Source organism: Tamandua tetradactyla, chromosome 4 (assembly GCF_023851605.1).
Source record: "Tamandua tetradactyla isolate mTamTet1 chromosome 4, mTamTet1.pri, whole genome shotgun sequence".
Lineage (NCBI taxonomy): Eukaryota > Metazoa > Chordata > Mammalia > Pilosa > Myrmecophagidae > Tamandua > Tamandua tetradactyla.
Window position 1 is genome coordinate 99091052 of NC_135330.1, and position 16529 is coordinate 99107580.

The following is a 16529-nucleotide window of genomic DNA, read 5'->3' on the forward strand; positions in this document are numbered from 1 at the left end:
CAATACAGCAGAGGCAATGAAATCTGCCAATTCAGCCAGAGAGATATCTGCACAGGCCAACTTTAGCACTGGTGCTCTGTCACAGAAGAAGTGATGGATTTTATTTGGCCCACAAAAGGTAAGGGGGGCAGTTAAGATAGATGGACCCAACATTGACATAAATGCACCTACATAGGATCCCAGAAGCATCATTATGCATGTCTGTTTATTCATTATGATGGGATATCTCAGTGGGATGCAGATAGCAACATATCGGTCAAAAGACATAACAGCAAGAATGAAAAATTCTGTGGATCCCAGGAGGAAGTAGAAGATTGATTGAGTGAGACATCCAACAAAAGATATTGACTTGGTCAGTGAGAAAGTGTTGGTGAGCATCTTGGGCACCACTGTGGAGGTGATGGAGACCTCAAGAAAGGAAAGGTTGGCTACAAAGAAATACATGGGTGAATGCAGATGGTAGTCACAGCACACAAGTAGGATGATCATGATGTTGCCAATCAGAGATGTCATGTACATGGACAGGAACACAAAGAAGAGGAGAAATTCTATGTCTTTCTCATTCTGAAACCCTAGAAGGATGAATTCAATAACTCTGGTCTTGTTTCTGTGATCCATAATGTTCCCAGTCAACCTGATATAACAGGAAGAGTTTATCATTTGTTCTTTATAATTTATTAATGGCCATTAACTAACATTAGTTCTCATGGAAGGATATTAGTGCAAACCATCGCATTTCCGTGTATAAATATCTCCTGAAATGAAACATGAAAACATGTAAGAACTCAGCTCTGAAATTTACTCACAACAATAGAATCAGGTACACAGCATGTTTGTGACAATTGCTCTTTGGAAAAACTTGAGAGACTCCCCTAGATTTATAGAGCATTAACAGTTGTTTCAGTTGTTAACAAGTAATGTGTAGCAGACTCACAGATAGAATCCTCTGTACGGATCTTTTTTAAACATGCTGACAGAATTGTAGTAATATCTAATTCTATGTTAATGTGTATGTGCAAAGGCATTCTTTTAAGGTGCAAGTCCCTATGTGGAAAAATCATTAAAAAATAAAATACCACTATAATATACACATTTACCTCAAAGCTCATTTAGAACTTTAATTCACTGGCTCTAAACTCCATGTTGCAGATAAGAACGTAAATTCAGTCTTATGTAATCTCCATAAAGAAACAGGCAAAATAATAAATGATATTTTCATTGATCTTAAGTGGATAATGGAAAAGGTGGAACATATTAACTTTATCACTTTGAAACTGTTTCTGTTGGAATTCAGTTAAAGAGGGTGAAGCTCAGCAAGTGAGATAGAAAAACTGAACTTCTGAAATTTAACTATTTCTGGGAGAAAGAAATTCCAGTCAAAGATATTTCAGTTCATACTATAATTTAAATGCCAGAAATATAGAGAAAACAGAAACATTTTTGCAAAGAGAAGCATCTTTTACTTACTTATTATGCTGATATTTGGGGGATTACTTACACTGTGCCGTACATCTTGGATACCAAATGCAGAAAACACAAATTATGTGCCAGTAGTGCGGTTTCATTCTTTAAATTATTAGATTCATAAAAGTTTGCTATTGAGAATGGTTGGAGAGCTGATTTTTAGATCAGTGGCGTTTTTAGTGCTACTTTTTAATAGATTGATGGATAAAGCCTGGAGAAATTGGTATGAATTTCTCTATTTCATAGAGGTTCAATATGGAAATATGAAGACTCTGTGTCTTTTTATTGCTTTGTATGTTCAAATTATGAACTTAATTTAATTTTTGCATTTGCTGCTTTATGAACATTGGAGCATGGATACTGCTGAGTTTGGGTCATATACTTAAATATGAAAACAGAAAACTAAAAAGCTTGGAAAATTGTTGCTGTTTGTGCTGTAATTTTTTGACATAAAACATTAAGAATTCTAGCATATAAGCTCTTTATTTTAATTAACAAGGCTAAAATTTTTCAATATAACAACATCATATAATGCAGTTCCATCAGGTTGCTTTCTTATGTCCATACTGAGGGAGAGGAGATTAAATAGATTTTGTAGAGATTGGAAAGATTGGACTAATAGGAGTTGCAGGCAAAATCTCTTCTTGTGGTCAAATAAATGGGTGGCTTGAATTTGAGTAACTGATTGGCATTCTAAAGGCTCTAGCAAATTGACTAAAGCAGAAGGAAAGGCAGAATTTGAACCTTTAAGGGAAGACTAAATGCACATTCAGTAAAGTACAAAGTTTTGCATAATGTTGGAACTAAGTGAAAGGAGACTAGAAAGAACAGGAGAAAATCATAGTGATGGGAATACCAAAGTAAAATAAATAAGAGAAAAGAACATTAGTTATAAAAGAACATTAATTATAAAAGAGGAATATCATGCATTCTTCACTTACATACCGAGGTGTACATCATAATTTGAACGGATGTTCATGTGCATAGTTTCACAAGCTGCTTACTGCTGCACAATTAGGCGAGGTCCACAGCTGGAATCATAGCTATAGAATATACCTTCTTCCACCAGCCTGAGCATGCTTGGAAACAAAGTAGTGGAGAATACCACCACGACTACAGGAGAATTTAAATGGACTTTGGCTGGAATTGTCCTGTAGTTCAATTAGGCTGGTAGAAATAACACTCAAGGAAATGTAGTTTGTATAATCTCATCTTCAAATCATTGTAACTGGCAAAGAAAAATAAACATGAGATCATTATTCTTGCTTCCCTGGAGGCACAGCTGCTACTGGAAAAATTGTCTTCAGAGAATAAATTATAAAAACATTTATAATTAAAAAAAAATAAAAGTTTCCCAAATTGTCAAAGTAAGGATAATGAGTAAACAAAACCTCCATAAGAAGCCATTAGTTGAAAAAATAGGAAAAGAAATCAAGAAACAAAATGAAGAGCTAGAGAGCAACTCCTAAGGAGGTGAGTTGTTCAAAATCCTTTCCTTCCAAGGTGCACAGCATGATTGTCATTGGTTAGAAACATAGTTGCCACCTTCAATATCATAACCACCAGCACCACTGTCATCATGATCAATGTTTCCTGAATAAGGAACTAGATATTCTATCATTTTTACATATATTATCTAATTTACCTTCATGACAATCACAACAGTTATGAGATATGTGACTTCTTATAGTATTTATTTCACATGATTGATCCAAGGCAAGTTATATAAAGTGTTAGAAATCATAAAACTTAAAATATATGCACTATTAAGCATTAATATATTAGAAGTTACTAAAATTTATTGAATGCCTATACACATTCTGATTCACTGAGACATATAGTGTGATCCCTTTCAGTAGTGGGTTATAATTTAGTCAAAGGTGAAAAAGTCGTATATATTCAAATAAAATTAGTTTTAGTATATTGATTCACACTAGTGAATGTATACTGAAGAAAAATATAATACTGGATATTAAGAGATGTTGGAATAATCTTTCCCAAAGAACATTTCATTGAAATAAATTTTCTACTTTACATATTAGAGAAGTTAATGAAGAAATTATTTTACATAAATCATAAATTTGGTTTTCTTTAATGAAGTTATATATATTTATGATTTACATAAATCATAAATCATGCTATGGTTTTCTTTAATGAAGTTATAGGTTCAGTTAGATGAAGGCCCAGGTGAATGTATTTTCATCCTGTTTATTGGGTAGCTACTTTTCTCAAGTATTTTAGGTTTTTCTCTTTAGCCTTTAGGTCGAAATACTAATTTTGATAGCTCATTATCCCCTTTATTTTTCTGATCTCTCTAAATCCTCATATCCCTCGTCTCACTCACTGTCCATATTCCAGCTCTGTAAAGCTCCATTTACTTCTTTTTGTTTCACAGGATATATTTCTATTAATGGCTATCACACACAATTCTCTCTCCCTCAAATTTTCTCACTGCATTCTACCACATTTTCCATTCCAAAGTTCCTACACTCCTGTGATCTAAGAAAATAATAAATTCTTCTATAAACAAGATTCTCAGCCAGGAAGCCCCTGTCTATTGAACATTTATTATAGTTATAGTTCTCATTACACTTGCTTTACTTGGTAAAATTGGTTATCCCAACTAAAGTAAAAATCAAAGAGGTCTGGAGTACATTCATCTTATTCGTGTTGTATCTAAAATATTAAGCCTATTGTCTGTAGCCAATCTCAGCAAGATATTATAAACGGATTAATGAATGAATCAATGAGTAAAGCAGAAAAAAAATAGTATACTGGGTGAACAACTCCAACTTTATTCTATAGACAGTAAGTTTCAACTACCTAAGAAAGAGTCACATGTACATTTGATGTATGTAGGAAGATTAATAGGTTTGAAACTCATGTCAGACTAGAAGGTTGAGGACTCAGGAGCACATGGACGGTCATTGAATTTGTGGGCCTGGGAAACATTACCAAAGAGAGAAGGAGTGTTGGAGGGCAGTTAAAGGGAGAATCAAAAGACCTGGTTGTTACATACCAAAATTTTGAGAAGTACATTTTCAAAGTTTGAATTCTATGGAAATATCAAATATATTGGAATTTATGATATATTCATGTAAGATTTCATCATTCACCATAACACAGTCTCAAGGATGTTATTGATAATTTCAAAAATCATGAGAAAGTACAATTTGCTAATGTATAATAACACATTATTATACCTTGTTTGCTTTAACTAACCTGTGCTCTTGGCATTTGACACATTATTATACCTTAATATACCCAATCCAATGACCCAGTAGATCGATGAGATATTAGGGGTTTGTAGCAAACTTATGGCCCTTAATGTGGAAATTGGATATGGTCCAACAGCACCATCATCACCAAAACAGAATTTCATTTTATCCAAACAGAAATTCAGATAAGAGCATAGACTGAATGAACTAGATTATCCTAGAGCCTAGCCTGAGTATAGGGTAATTGATCCTGAGTATTTGTCCTTTGTGGTTATTACAATAGAAGCATAATTTATATCACACCATATAAAATAGAAGGAAAATTATTAAGTAAGCAAAGGTGATTTAAATCCTCTATATCCAAAAGAAAATTGGAATAGTTTATGGTTATTTCTGCTTAGTTTTTAAAGGTAATATATACACTGAAAAGTGAAAACAATATATGTGCAGTTTTATAATATACTATAAAGCAATCACTCATTTTATGAGTTCCTGTATTTATTGTATATTAAGTATCCAATTATTTTAAAATATTTTTTCATAAAGTATATGTAAGCCTAAAAGTATAGCTTAGTTTGAACTTTATAGAAATGTATTTATATAGCATATCTTCTTTCACGACATGTATTACACTCCATACTATAATGTGTTCATACTTGAATGCATTTGTGGTTTATTCTTTTTCAATATATATAGATTGTTATGAATATACTAAAATTACTGGTTTATTCTCATGGTGATATGAAAGACAAATAGGGTTGAATTTGTAGACTGCAGCATTTAATTAATAACAACAAACTTTTGCTGCTGCAATAGAAAACAGAACAGAAATAACTCTGGGATTCTAGGGGGATGGCAGTTGATTTTTATAAACATAAAAAGAAAGTAAATTAGCTTGACTCCTATTGATTGAATAAGGGTTTTTCCATCTTAGGGGATGGGTTTAGGGCAGAATGGATTGATTTAATATTGGGTCAAATGGAATGAGCTAGGGGCTTGATTGGTTCTCAGCATCAGTTGCCTTGGTAGGGACTTCAAATTTCAAAGGATAGAGAGGAAACTGAAGAGCACATGTTTTTTTGCTCTTAGGCATCCCCAGGGATTTTCTCAATTAAAATTTTATCAGTGATGAACATTTGTGTACATTCCAGTTTTGGGATAATTTAAAAATGTTCTGAGAAATCAAGAATATATATTCTGAATGTACAATTTGCATATGAACCACATATAGACACACATGCCATAATGTCATATGAGTAGAATAGAATTTACTAGAAATTTAGACATGTTCAAAGCAATAGGACCAGTTTATGTTTCAGTGTGTCTGTGGTCTAAATACACAAAAATTTGTAGTTTTCAGAGTTTTTGACTTTAGGAAAAACTTAGTCTTCCTCATGACATTTCACTGTAGTTTTCATTGGTATTATTAAATTATTAATGGACTGAGTATTCCTTTTGCTATTTGTCTTTTGCATTTCTCTTTTGTGAATTGCAAGTTCAATCCTTATATCTGTTCTTCTCTTGCTTAAGTGACTCTACTATTATTGAAATTACATAATTGTTTGTGTTTTGCTGATGAGGTGCTTGATCAAATCTCAGCGAGAATTTGCCCCATTTCCTTTATCTCTCAGTCTCTTATTGATGTTATTTGTGAATAAAATATACTCATTTTATTTCAGAAAATTTGCCAAATTTTTTCAAGTAAAATGTTTTGGAGCCATGTTTAATAAACCTTTACCTGGTCATATATCATGAAAATAGTTTTCATTACCATCTAATGAAAAATAATTGCTTTTTTGGTCACATTTCATGCTATAATATATCTAGAATAATTTTTGCTTATGGATGGAAAAAAGGAATTATATAATTTCATCTTATATGAATACACAGCTGGGATTTTACTTATTGAGAAGACTGTCCCCTTTTCCCTGAGATGAGTTCACATTCTTTTGTCAATCAATTAAGATTAAAGTATAGGTGTTCTTCAGTGATTTACTAATCCATTCTTGAACAAATCCAAACTCTTTTCAGTTTTAAATTTTCATTATCTGTATTTTGAAATGCGAATGCCTATTCCACACTACATATTCACCATATATGTCACTGTGCATCTGTACATAAATTTTACAGTTAGTGTGTCACAACTTAATTTGTTTTAATTGGAAGATAATTGAATTGTTTGAGAAGATTGACAGTTTTATAACATGAAGACTTCCAATTAAGAAATGTCTCTTGGCAAAATTTTATAGATTTCCCATTTGGATGATATGAATATTTGAATTAAATAAATTTTACCTTTTATATTTCTAAATTGTATCATGTTTAATCTAACTAATTGATTTGGAATTATGCTGTTAATCATTTATAAAAGTGTCTCGAACTTTTTAAAAGTTATTTCATAAGGTATTTTTAATCACAATCTTTAGTTGTCAATTATTTTTAGTTGCCAATGCCACAAATATATTTTATTTATAAATGACAGTTTTGGTTAATTATTTCCAATTCTAACTCTTATTTATTTATTTATTTATTTTATTTCTTCTTGCTCCTCACGAAATTCTCTAGTAAACTATTAAGTTGAAATTATACTGGGTAAAGAGAAAATTTCAAAGAACATCTTTGGGGAGTTTGCAGAAAGCTTTTTTTTATTTACTGTACCAACATTTTTGAAGTTCCTTCTATTCTATTGCTAAGACTGTATATCATTGCAAAAAATGTGCTTTTATCAAATATTTTTATTTATCTTCAAAGATTATCAAGATTGGTTTCTTTGTTCTTCTAATATTGGAAATTATATTAATTGAATTCAAATGTTAAACAACTATGAAATTAATTTATTCATGAACTAAAATGAAAAAATTATGACATGTATTTGCCATATAGTGCAAGGTATTTATTTTATTTTGTACATATTTATGAAGATTATTAATATTCTTCATATATAACTTCTGTACCAGGTTTGTGCAAGTGTGATTTAATGATTTGGGTTTTATTATCTGTATTTCCATTCAATAATAGACAAATTATTATTGTCTATGACATGTAATGACTTCCATGAAATCTTATAGAAGATTTCAATTTTTAAAGAGTGGTTGAAATAAATTGTCTTTGAAGTAATCACTGCCTGGAATGTTTTAATGGGAAGATTCCAAGTTTGTTACTCAATTTATTTTATTGTCATAAACTATTGATTATAATCAAGCTGTCATTGAAGAGGTAGTCCATTAGGCAGAGAGGCAGACTCAAAGTAGCAGTCATGCCTTTATTCAATTGCTGTAACACTGCAAGAAAGAGACAAAAGAAAAAGCTGCCATTTTCTGAGTCTTCCACTTTTTCCCATGGTTCTGGTCTGGTCATGTGTCATATGATATGCAGAGCAAATAAGGGGATACATACCACTTCTGAACAGCACCAAATACCAGCCTTCTTCTTTTTTATGGTCCTAGAGGGAAAAAAGAGAGGAAAGGGCAATTGTTGGAAAAATACTGAGTCAGAGTGGGTATAAATACCTCAATCCATATCCTCTAACAGTTCTCTGACTGGAGCATCTAGTCTGGGGATGCAGATATCCATGTGTTTGGCTGGCCCAAGTGATATGAATTCTTAACTGCAACTCCCTCCAGAAAACTGAACACACTGTGCAACAAAGTCTGCTTGGGACAGAAGCTTTCCCCCATAAGGCCAGATAGGCAAAGCTTTGAAATTGCCTCTGGTGAGGCTAGAATGATCACACATAGTGTTTATCCTTGGAGCCATATTCCTTGACTCAATCCCTTCATTATTCATGGCCCAGGTCAAAATAATAAGTAACTCCACTGTGGAATGGAATAAGTCAGACACTGAGGGGCTGTCAACAGAAGCAGTTAATCAATCTGAGGGAACAGTGTGAAAGGCCTTGGATTAAAGCCACTCCAAGTAGGATGATCAGGGCAATCTGGAAAAGTGAATGCTGTCATAAACTCTAAATATTGCCATATAAGGAAAAGAAGCTGTATCATATTAAGGTCTACTCTAAAAAGCCAAGAAGAATTCCTTCTAAGCCTCATAATAGGCTGGTCTATTTTACCAGTTTAATTTGTACAGGTGCAATAAAAAGTGTTGGCAATCACACAGAACCCTCCTTGGCTGGCCTGCAAAAAATTGTGGACCATGCAGTTACAAAGGAGTACCCAGGCCAAGGAGATGAATCATGTCTGTTGTATCTCCTAATCTAATATAGTACATGTCATGGTCAGGTTCATGTGTCAACTTGGCCAAGTTGTGGTACCTGCTTGTCTGGTTGGGCAAGTGCTGGCCTGTTTGTTGCAATAAGGACCTTTCATACAATTAGATCATGATCATGTCAGCCGCATCCACAGCTGATTCCATTTGTAATCAGCCAAAGGGGAGTTTCTTCTGCAATGGGTGATGCTTAATTTAATCACGGGAAACCCTTTAAGGAGGATTCAGAAGAGGCATGCTCATGCTGTTTGGGTAGGTGAGCCTCTCTGGTGGAGTTCATCCAGATCCTCTATCGGAATCGTCGGCTTCACAGCCTGCCCTGTGGATTTTGGACTCTGTGTTCCCGCGGTCACGTGAGACACTTTTATAAATTTTATATTTGCGAGTGTTCCCTGTTGATTCTGTTTCTCCAGAGAACCCTAACTAATACAGTACCCCTTAACAATGTCAGTAAAGCCCAATGACAAGTAACACTCAACTTTTTCTGTTTGCATGACCTTGAAAGTGGTAATACCATTCAATCACTTAAGGATAGGGCAAATTTAGGGGAGAGAAGAAGAAATAGTTCCAATAATGGATCCCACCTCTTTTCTCTAGATTTGTGATCATCTCTATCTTTAAGAAATATATTGATTTTGAGAGGCATTTCATTCCTGAGACATAAGAGTCCAATTGTGGCATTGCATCAGATCCAGGTTAGTAAGATTATGGTAAATGTCCATTTCTATTATTCAGTGTGACAACAGTCTTGCAGATATATTTATCTGCCAGGTTGGACAGTCATCAGTTCATCAAATTCAAGGTGGTAGAGGCTGCCTGCAACAGGTGTACCAAATAATTTTGTGAGGTGGAAACCACACTGGCTACTCTGTAGGAGTGAGTGCTGAAATTTTAGATTCTCTTCTCTCCTCCATATCTGTATTCATGATTGGAGGGTGCTCATGCCCTTTTTGTTACTGTGACTCCATCTCATAAACTGCAATATCTCAGGACAGCGCATTCCACCATTACATCAATCCAACTGCCTCAGGTTGATGGAGAGAATAGTAAGATCAGAAAATTTCATGAGCATATGCCCATTCCCACACTTCATTTGCTGTGAAGTAGGTTCTGATTAGAAGCAATGTTGTTTGGAATATGATGACGATGGATAAGGCATTCTGTAAGTCCTTGGATAGTAGTTTTGGCAGAAGCATTGTGTGCAGGGAAAGCAAACTCATATCCAGAGTATGTATCTATTCCAGTTAGAAGAAAACACAGCCCCCTCCATGATGGGAGTGGTTCAAAGTAATCAACCTGCCATTATGTAGCGAGATGATCATCTCAGGGAATGGTGCCATATCAGGGTCTGAGTATAGGTCTCTGCTACTGGCAGATTGGACACTCAGCAGTGTCTTTAGCCAAGTCAGCCTTGGTGAGTGGAAGTCCATGTTGCTGAGCCCATGCATTACCTTCATCCCTACCACCATGACTACTTTGTTCATGAGCCCACTGGGTAATGACAGAAGTTGCTGGGAAACGGGCTGACTGGTATCCACAGAGCAGGTGATCTTATCCACTTGATTATTAAAACCTTCCTCTGCTGAAGTCACCCTCCAGTGTGCATTCACATGGGAAACAAATATCTTCATGTTTTTATACCACTCAGAAAAGTCTATTCACATGCCTCTTCCCCAGACCTCTTTGTCACCAACTTTCCAATTATGTTCTTTCCAAGTCCCATAACCATCCAGCCAAACCACTTAGCAACAGCCCATGAGTCAGTATACAGACACACCTCAGTCCAGCTATCCTTTCAAGCAAAATGAACAACCAGGTGCACTGCTCAATGTTCTCTCCACTGGAAGGATTTCCCCTCACCATTATCCTTCAGGGACATTCCAGAAAGGGATTGCAGTACTGCAGCTGTCCACTTTCAGGTAGTACCGGCATATTGTGCAGATCCATCTGTAAACTAGGCCTGTGTTTTCTTTACCTCTGTCAATTCACTATAAACAACTCCCTAAGAGGCCATAGCTCTGATCTGGGAAAGAGAAGGTAATGTGACAGGAATGCAGACCATAGGCATCTGGGCCACTTCGTCATGTAGCTTACTTGTGCTTTCTGGACCTGCTCTGGCCCTATTTTATATATACTAATTGCATTTTATGGTTCAGTGCTACTGTGCACACCCATCTTTATGGCCTGGTGGGTCACACAACACCCAGCTCATGAATGGCAACTCAAGTCAAATGGTAACTTGGTGGCCCATGGTCAAGCATTCAGTCTCTACTAAGGCCCAGTAGCAGCCCAAAAGCTGCTTCTCAAAATAAGGGTTCTTATCTACAGCAGATGGTAAGGCTCTGCTCCAAAGTCCTAAGGGTCTGCATGGTGATTCTCCTATAGGGCCCTGCCAAAGGCTCCAGAGAGCATCCTTATTTGCCATTGACACTTCCAGCACCATTGAATCTGCTGGATCATATGGTCCAAGTGGCAAGGCATCTTGTACAGCAGCCTGGACCTGTCACAGAGCCTCCTCTTGTTCAGGTCCACAGTCAAAATTAGCTGCTTTTCTGGTCACTCAATAAATGGACCAGAGTAGCACAATGAAATGAGGAATACATTGTCTCCAAACTCCAAAAAGACCAACTAAGCATTGTGCTGCTTTTTTGGTTGTAGAAGGGGCCAGATGCAACAACTTATCCTTCACCTTAGAAGGGATATCTTGACATGCTGCACACCACTGAACACCTAGAAATTTCAGTGAGGTGGAAGGCCCCTGTATTTTTGTTGGATTTATCTCCCATCCTGTAACATGCAAGTGTCTTAACAACAAGTCTAGAGTAGTTGCTACTTCTTGCTCACTAGGTTCAATCAACATGATATCATCAATATAATGGACCAGTGTGATGTCTTGTAGGTGGGAGAAATGATCAAGGTCCCTGCAGACAAGATTATGGCATAAGGCTGGAGAGTTGATATAACCCTGAAGTAGGACAGTGAAAGTATATTGCTGACCTTGCCAGCTGAAAGCAAACTGTTTGTGGTGGTCCTTCCTAACAGCTATTGAGAAAAAAGTATTTGCCAGATCATTAGCTGCATACCATTGAACCAAGGGATACACTGATTTGCTCAAGCAATGATGCCACACCTGGAACAGAAGCTAAAATTGGAGTTACCACCTGGCTGAGCTTATGATAACCCACTGTCATCCTCCAAGATCCATCTGTTTTCTGCACAGGTCAAATAGAGTTGAATGGGGATGTGGTGGGAATCACCACCCCTGCATCCTTCATGTACTTAACAGTGGCAGTAATCTCTATAATCCCTCAAGGAATCCAGTATTGATTCTGATTCACCATTTTGCTAGGTAGGGGCAGTTCTATTGGCTTCCACTTGGCCTTTCTACCATAATGGTTCTCACTACAAAAGTTAGAGAGATGATGTGGGGATTCTGCCAGTTGCTCAGTATGTCTATTCCAATTATACATTCTGGAACTGGGGAAATAAGTACAGAATGGGTCCATAAGGCCTATGGACCCACTGTAAGATGGGCCTGAACTAAAACTCCATTTGTCACCTGACCTGTATAAGCCCCTACTCTGACTGGTGGACCAGTGATGTTTTGGGTCCCATGGAATTAATGTCACTTCTGAACCAGTGTCTAATAATCCTTGATATATCAGATCATTTTCTTTTCCCCAATGCAGTTACCCTGATAAAAGGCTGTCATTCTCCTTGGTAAAGGCTTGGAGGAAGATTAGCAGTGTAAATCTGTGGCAGTGTGACTGAGTGCACCCCCAAAGGGACTTGTACTTCTCCTCATTCAAGGGGCTCTGGGTCTGTAATAGTCTGAAGTCTGGAAATTGACTAAAGGGACGTGGCTCTCTGTTTCTGTAATTCAAGTCAGACTTCTATTCACTTGACCTAGAACTCTTTTGCTTATATAGCTCAAACAGGGATTTAACAGACTGCCAATCTATTGTACTTTTAGGTCACCCATGATCTATTAACCAACACAAGTCACTGCGAGTCAGATTAATTTGACTCCTGCTTTGAGTCTGCTGTCCATTATGACAGCCACGTCCACCTTGTCTTTGGCAATTAAATGCTGCCACTTGGCTTATGCCAAAACGGGATCCAATCAACCCCATTGTGTTTAAGGATTCCAGCTCAGTGACAGCAGTTTTCACTATAATATCTAACCTACAGAGAAGAGCAACTACAGAGCTCTTCAGTGATGATGGAACTGGTCTCACAAATTTATTTCTCACAGTTCTGGTAAAAGGTACACCCTCAAGGCAGTCCTGGGGTGTATGAGCAGGTTTTCCATGATAAATCCACTCTAACATTCCAATCTCTCTAGGCCATTGGATCTCCTCATCTACATTATACCAGAGCAGTTCTGGAATTTCAGCCTCAGTTAACGTCAGCAATTTTTAGATCCATGTTTCAGCCAACCATCGAAACAATCTGTTAATGCCTTTTCTTACCCCTCGAGCTATAACATTGAAAGCAGAATCTCTGCTTAGTGAGCCAATATCAATAAATTCAGCCTGATCCAGCTTTATATTTCTCCCACCATTATCCCACACCATAAAAATTTGTTGTCACACATATTCCCCTGATTTCTATCTATATGAATTGGAAAACTCTGCAGTTCTTTTGGAGTAGAATGTACCTCCTCATGGGTGACACTTTATATCTCATTCTTTGGGGTCTGTTTGGACTTTAGTCTAGTTATAGGTCTGGAATAAATGAGCATAAATAGGAGGTCATGAAAAGAATTGGAAGTATCTTCCAAGTTGATTGCTTCAGGGCATTCATTTGCAGTTTCATCTGGTGAAACATGATTAAACACCTTAAGGTTAATCCTTTCAGGCGGAGGTTGGGTGGCCAAACCCAACGTCCTCAGGGCAGGCTGGAGTTTGGGTGGCTATGTCCTCAAGGCAGACTGTTGCAAGGTTATCTAACCATGCTGTTTTTCAGGGTCCCACTCTTTTCCAGTCAATGCCCTCACTTTAATGGCAGACACCATCAAGATTGAGATTTCAGTTTATGTTGCAAAATTGCTATTCTAACAATAAGATTCTGAGTCTTATTTTCAGAGTTCACAAGTCTGCAGCTACAGGATGTAATATTTTCCTTCAGGACACTCATAGAAATGTTTACATCTTTCATACAGCATGTAAGCTTCTCATTGGAAGAACTAAGCACATCCATTTCCCTCATTTATGTGTACAGCATATATAAAACCAACCAACCAACATCTCTATATCTTCTATTTTCTCAAAACACTATAAAAGTGTCAAAAACTATCCCCAAGAGCCTGGTTCATACAAGGGAAGCATTAGAAGAATCAAATAGTGATATTTTGACTATCTCTTTTGCCGACTCACCCCCTGGTTTGGCAGTGTCATTCTGATTACAGGAAGCAGAGTCCTTGGTGCCTGAGTCCAATCAGAGTAGAAAACCAATAATAAAATACCATTTTTAAGATTCTGTTTCTTAAGTACCACTCCTCATACCAAGCTGTTTTATTATGGTTCTCTAGAAAAACAGAATCAGCTTATAAAATTTATAGAAGTGTCTCATGTAACCTTGGGAATGTAGAGTCAATGGTCTGTAGGCTGCAAGCTGGTGACTCCTATGAAGGTCCTCAACGAACTCTCAGGAGAGGCTGGATTGGCAACCTTCAGAATGGAAGGGTCCAAGGTCTGTAGGGCAGGCCGCAAGCTGGTAATTCTAATGAAGTTCCCCAATGAACTCTCAGGAGAGGTTGGCTGGACAACTGTAGGAATGGAAGAGTCCAAAATCCATAAGACAGGCTTTGAAGTTGGAGACTCTGATGAAGGATCTGGACAAACTCCATGGGAGAGGCTTGCTGGCTGAAGGAGGAAGAGTGACTCTCTCTTTTGAATCCTCTTTAAAAGTCTTCCAGTGATTAGATTAAGTTTCACTTATTGCAAAAGACACTCCCCTTAGGTGATTACAAATGAAATTAGCTTTGGATGCAGCCAATGTAATCACGATTTAAGTCCTAGAAATGTCCTCATAGCAACAGGCAGTCCAGCATTTGCCCAGCCAGATGACTGGACACCACTACCTAGCCAAGTTGACACATGAACCTGACCATGACATGGAGTTGCTAGAAAGGCAGAGGTTGTGTAGCATGTAGTTGTCCATCTTACTGGGAAGTCAGCATCACAGACCAAGGTCTAAGACACTGTCCAGTAGTGAGTCTTACACTGCTATCTGGCTGCTGGTCAATCTGTAAAGTGGGAGGCACCAGATACTACAGGGAAACTGCTGGGCTGTGCCATTGAGTCCATGTGAGTGCCAGAAGGGCCTATACAACTACCAGACAAGAAGGAAGCTCTGCTTACCATAATATCTTGGTGGTGGCTGTTGTCAGAGTATTCTGAAGAAAGAAATTTGGAGTAAATTGCCTGACATAGAACCATTATTTCTCATTAGATTTAACAAATTAAGCTTTTTTATGGTCTTTTCAGGAAACTGAGCAAAGAGGTAGTGAAAGTCTCTACATTCTTCACATTTGGAGGAGGAATTCTTAACTTACTTTATTACAGATGTTTATCATTGCCAGGAATGTGCATAGAGGTATCAATGACTATTTAAAGCTAGAGTTCTCCCACAAGTTCAACCTCATTGTCAGAGGATTATAAGCAGTCCTGAGGAATGACTTTTCTATGATATTTAGAGCACCTTTGATGTCTAAATTGGACTCACTGGGACAGATCATCTCATAAGTCAAGGGTTAAAGTAAGTTATCCCCCTGAAAACAAAATATTTCTGCAAACAATACTCCAGCAGGCCCCAAGATCCATTAGAATGGGTAATGAAGAACCCATGGTATCCATCCACTGGACTCACCAAAATGCATTGATGAAATGTCCTTGGGTCTTCTAGGATCTCCTAAGACTCCTTGGTGAATCAGTTTGTTGGACCCTCAGCCTCTTTGCTCTTCCATAAAATCATTGCACCTATTGACCAACTTGCTCATTATGCTGATCTCTCCAGTTGCTTCATGTTCATATGGTCAGTGTGGTGGTTTACAGCTGCATGTACCCCAGAAAAAAAAAACATGTTCTTAAATTTAATCCATTTCCAGGGGTGTGAATCCAGTGTAAGTGGGATCATTTGATTAAATTACTTCTGTTGAAGTGTAGCCTACCTCAATAAGGATGGTCTTAATCCTATTACTGGAATCCTGTGTATGAAGAATAAAATCCGGACAGGAGAGGGAAAACCATAGGATACAAGACGCTGAAATTCAACAGAATGCAGAAGAGAATGGAGAGACCAGATGTGGTTACCCTGTGCATTGCCATGTGACAGATGAGCAAAAGAACAAGGATTGCCAGCATCCAAGCTCAGAATGCCAGTCTTCAGGAGGGAAGCATCACTTTAATGATGGCTTGATCTTGAATTTTTCCCAGGCTTTTTACTGTGTGGTAATAAATTCACATTTTGCAAGACAGACCATTGTATGATATTTGTTTAACAGTCAAGAAAAACTAAATCATTCAATTAGGACAAAGAGCCAAACCAAAATTAATAATGAAGATTTTATTCATGTATAGAAGTTCGGAGCTATGTACTCCAGAAAAAGATGTTAAACATAAT

The 16529-nt window shown here is 37.0% G+C and overlaps 1 long non-coding RNA gene across 4 annotated transcripts; it reads right to left on the reverse strand.

The window, feature by feature from the left end:
- Positions 1-659: 659 nt before the first annotated feature.
- Positions 660-15957, reverse strand: LOC143679223 (uncharacterized). Of its 4 annotated transcripts, XR_013173600.1 has the most exons (5): positions 15777-15957; positions 15269-15303; positions 8079-8124; positions 2410-2692; positions 660-755 (listed from the first exon to the last, which is right to left on the reverse strand). It is a non-coding gene; the product is annotated as an uncharacterized LOC143679223 (long non-coding RNA). The 4 variants fall into 4 exon arrangements; XR_013173602.1 differs by lacking the exon at positions 15269-15303; XR_013173601.1 differs by lacking the exons at positions 660-755; positions 2410-2692 and adding an exon at positions 7844-7963.
- Between the last annotated feature and the right edge of the window lie 572 nt (positions 15958-16529).